Source organism: Malus domestica, chromosome 04 (genome assembly GCF_042453785.1).
Source record: "Malus domestica chromosome 04, GDT2T_hap1".
Taxonomy (NCBI): Eukaryota; Viridiplantae; Streptophyta; class Magnoliopsida; order Rosales; family Rosaceae; genus Malus; species Malus domestica.
In genome coordinates this window covers 25,234,873-25,239,504 of record NC_091664.1, presented here as the reverse complement: position 1 = coordinate 25,239,504, position 4,632 = coordinate 25,234,873, and the positions used below count along the sequence as shown (strand labels likewise).

Sequence of the window (4,632 nt, the reverse complement as noted above, 5' to 3'; positions counted from 1 at the left end):
AATGAAAAATTCTGGTCCCAGTTACATATAATTATGTTATAATTTTCTGCCTTGTGGAATTGAAAGCAAGAAAGTGCCTGCTGAAAGAAGAAAACATCGCATTGAAGAAGAACCAGAGCAGGTGAAGAACTGGGGAATTTGTTTATAGCTTCAGCTGGCAGATGAGATACAACGAGGCCCCAGCTGTGCTGGCGTGTGATTAATTAGTAGTTACGACTGATAAGATGCCTACTAAATGGGAGAAAATGAAGATTAAAGCCTAATAAATTAAACTTAAACGCAGAACTGTATAAGATATCCTGATTGAAGTAACAAGATTTAGATTCTAGTTTAGCCAATATTAATGGTTCTGTGTACGCAAAAGGACAGTAAATTATGTTAAATTAAAACCGAGAAGATTTCATGATTTAAGTAATAAGATTTAGATTCTACCGGTACCAGAGTCGACCACTCAACAATTTTTTCAGGCTATTTTCGACCCTTTGATTCTCTGGACCCTTAGGTTGGAAATGGTCTAATTGGTATTTTTATGAAAAAGCCATGCCATACAGACTGTACTCTAGGCTTTTTAACTTTTAGTCCTTGGAATATTTGAAAATATAATGACGTACGTGTAATGTAGCTACCAAAATTTGCAAGTTTTAACAAGAGAAGAGAACCAATAAGCTCCTCTTTCGGTTTGGGTGCCTAATCTGATCCATTTTTTTACGTCCAAGTGCTTTCCTCGCTTCCATTAGAAAATGGGGTATTTAATCCAACAACCCCAAATACTATATTATTTGAAAAGTGGTGGCCACGATGACATTTTGTAACCACGGAAGAGGCCTCAAGTTTATGACCAAAGACTGCAGCTAGCTTTTTTCAAGGTAGAAGTCATCAATTTTGACCAGAAAGAAAAAAAAACAAAAGTGATCAACTAAATTAGTATTTAATTAATTTGGATAAATTAACCTTAATTATGTCCGTGTACGTATGTTGCATATCATTGTTTACGTAAACTTAAATATATAGATCCGGGTCCAATTGCAGGTCTGACTGATGGCTTCTATGCTACCTAGTCAGTAAGTAGTCACCATACCATATCGAGATGCATGAGATTTTGGATCAATTCAAGACAACTTGAAGTCAAACGTTAGAAATTGAAAAAATGAAAAATACTTCCGTTGAAATTGGTTTGAATTCGCATGTTTGACTTGAATTTAAAGAGGTGATTATTGATCGATTACGTAATTCAATAATTGTCAATACTGTAACGTAGAAGTATGTCAAAACAGTAATAAGTCTATCTTTTGCAATATAAATTTTAAGGACTTTAAAAATTTTAGAACCAAAACAACACTTACAAAGGAAATACTTTGAGTGGTAATCTTAAGTTTAAACAAAAGAGGTTTTCTTACCGTCCAAAGAAGTTATTGAATTCTATTTAAATTTTCAGAGAGTTGAGAGGCACATTTACCAAAAACATACGAATTATGTGTTCTTGTTTGTGTTTTCTCTTCACGAGGAATTTTTCAATGTAAACAGTACACGGAGTGGTACACGGGATGATACATTATGTGTCACTATACAAATTATGGGATATGTGTGCTAAAAATTTAATAATTAAAAAATAAAATTTTTAAAACACGTGATGTACCACTTGTGTTCCCATCACAATTAAAATTTTCTCTCTCTTCACAATCCATTAATTAACAAGATCCATAAAAAATTTGAAATAACAAATATAAACAAAAAGTTTCACGTGTTTCATGCAATGAGCGTATGAAATTATTTTCTTCTATATTCTATGAAGTTACATATTATATAGGAATGTGTTATTCACACACCTCTTTTTACTTCTCTCATACCTTTATTAATTTATATCTTTTGATCTTCTTCAATTTATCCAATCCGATGGCCAAAAATTAAAAAAGTGTGAGAGAAATAAAAAGGAATGTGTGGATATCAAATCCAATTATATATTTCTCCTGAGATTAAAGTTTGTGGCGGAGATTAAAGATTTGACCTCCTTACATTTCTCCTGATACATATTATACTGAAAACTCCCATGATGGTTTTGCAGCCAAAGCAAGGGATTAAACAAACCATATTCGCAAATGAATAGTTATTCCTAATTATGATTACGTTGTGGGTCGTCATTTACTTATGGAACTTCTGTAGCAAATAAATAGAGCAAGATAAGATGCTGCGGGTAGCCTCTCTTATTTGCGTTCTTTTCAAAGTCCAGTTGATTCAAACACTGTATTTTTATATACAAAACCAAAGTCGATGATCTCTTATTTGCGTTCTCTTTAAGGTCAGGCCAGCCCTAGTATTACAATTTTTATATACAAGACCACACCCGATGATTTTTTATTTGCGTTCTCTTGAGGGTCGGCCCTGACTCTGTATTTTTTATATACAAGACTAACGTCGATGATCGTTCTTATTGCTATTTCTTTTTCTAATTAATGCATCAAATCTTGAAGGAGTATGCATTATGTACAATGTACATGATTAGTTGGGTACTTTGAGCAATACTTTACGAGTAATTGCTCCTAATGATATACTTTTCAACTAATAGACCACCATTCATGATTTGTACATGTTCCCATAAAACCAAAAGGAAAAAAGAGCAAGGGGACCATTGACTCCATTTGAAATGTTATGTTTTTTTTTTAATTCCACGTTATTATTAATTATATTAACCAACTATAGAATTCTTTTATTTGTTTACTCTTAGGCATGATGATTTGTATATTAGTATGGGAAGTGTTATACATACACCCATTTTACTGTTCACATACCCCTCTCTATTTCTGACATTCAGATCAAATGAATTGAAGAAAATCAATTGTCAAATATTAACAAGAGTATGTGGGAGATAAAAATGAGTGTGAAAATAGCACTATCCTATTAAAACAACATAACATTAATGTTCCTTTTTGTATGTCTTTTACTACAATTCTAAGTGCACGAGAGAGGAGCTAAAACCTCTGCACAAGCTTTTATTTGGATGGACAAATCAACCTATTGAGTTATTAATGTGTAATCATCAAAACCCACTTAGTTTGGTTTCACTATACTATGCTGGTGAAATTGGCAATAGTGATGTTGGTGCTATGGTCAAGTCAAACTAAATGGGTCTTAATAATTACGCATTAGCAATCCAATAAGTTAATTTTATTTCTCTCTGATTATCTTGGAGATTTCAAGCCCAAATAAGATTAACTGGCTGAGTCTACTTAGGGTGCGTTTGTTGCGCCGGACTGTCTCGGACTGGACTAGCTGCCGGGACTAAGCTGGACTGGCTTAGACTGGACTAAGCTGGACTAACTTAGTGAAGCGTTTGGTGTAATGTCGGACTAAGAAGCAGGATAAGAAAAATAGTACTGTTCACCAGATTTGTGTTTGCTTAGACTAGGACTACAAATTTTTGTCATTGTGTAATAGAGTAATGCTACAAATCTCATGATATGGGTTAATTGGAGCATATTTTTGCCATGTATATTATGAATCTTAAAAAGAATTGACAATTGTTTTGTTTCTATTACCTGCTAATAGAATTGGGTTTAATTTGCAAATGTAGCTTGGTTTAAACTCTATCACCCAACAGAAGAAAAATAATAGTGCCCAATACATGCAACTTCAACAAATACAAGTACATAAGAAGATCTCCATAATTTAGAAAATCCTAGTTAACATTAGTTAACATTAGCCAAAATAGATCTCCATAATTTACAAAATGGCTAGTTAACATAAGCCAAAATACTAGTGCAAAGCTAAGTTATAAGCCATAACATAAGATTGTATGATTAATAAAATACATCCATGTTAACATTAATAAAATACATCAATGTTAACATTAGCCAAAATCCTCATCCGCTTGCGTTGTCGCTTAAAAGCCTTTGGACGAACACTTTCTTGAGTTCCGGTTTGATTGCCCTGAACACTCCCACATTTTTTGGTTTATCCAAAATAAGAAACAATGCATCAATTTGATCCATAGGAGAGAGACCCATTGCTTCAAGTTCATTAGCTATGTCAGTATGATCTGCAGTACCTTGAACTAAAGCTTCAGTTACCATTTGCATCCTATTCCCACTTTCAACATAAAAATCTTTCAGTCCACTGATAATTGCCTCGGTTCCATCACTTGAACTTCCCACAGCTCTTTTCCTCTTTCTTTGGCTATTTTCAGATGGGGTGCTTTGTTGGCTTTGTTGGTTCATTGAAGAAACAAAATTTTCACCTCCAATATCACTTTCACCAACATGATCATGACTTTGTTCCTCCACCATTTGAGCAGGGGTTTCGGCTACATTACCCGTAGCCCGATCTTTTCCAAATATATATGCAAATCTATCAAACAGTGGAAAAGGTTTGCTTCTCCATCCATCGGCTTCTTTATTTCTCTAAGATTATATCAACATAGCAAAACTAAAATTTAGCATGCGTAACAAATATAGCAGCAACAATATAACTAATGTATAAATAAAATAGGATATGAACCTGCACATAAGTTTGCCATGCGTCATCACTGTCAACTTCAACGCACTTTTTGACATCATTCCATGCAAATCCACTTGTGTTTATCATGTCAACGACCATACTATATGTTTTTTTCCATTTCTTCAACTTGGACTCAATATG

At 33.7% G+C, this 4,632-nt stretch overlaps 1 long non-coding RNA gene across 1 annotated transcript; it reads right to left on the bottom strand.

Annotated features, from left to right (window-relative positions):
* Window positions 1-4,173: 4,173 nt before the first annotated feature.
* LOC139195190 (uncharacterized) lies at window positions 4,174-4,632 on the bottom strand. Its single transcript, XR_011579825.1, has 2 exons — window positions 4,492-4,632; window positions 4,174-4,394 (listed from the first exon to the last, which is right to left on the bottom strand). It is a non-coding gene; the product is annotated as an uncharacterized lncRNA (long non-coding RNA).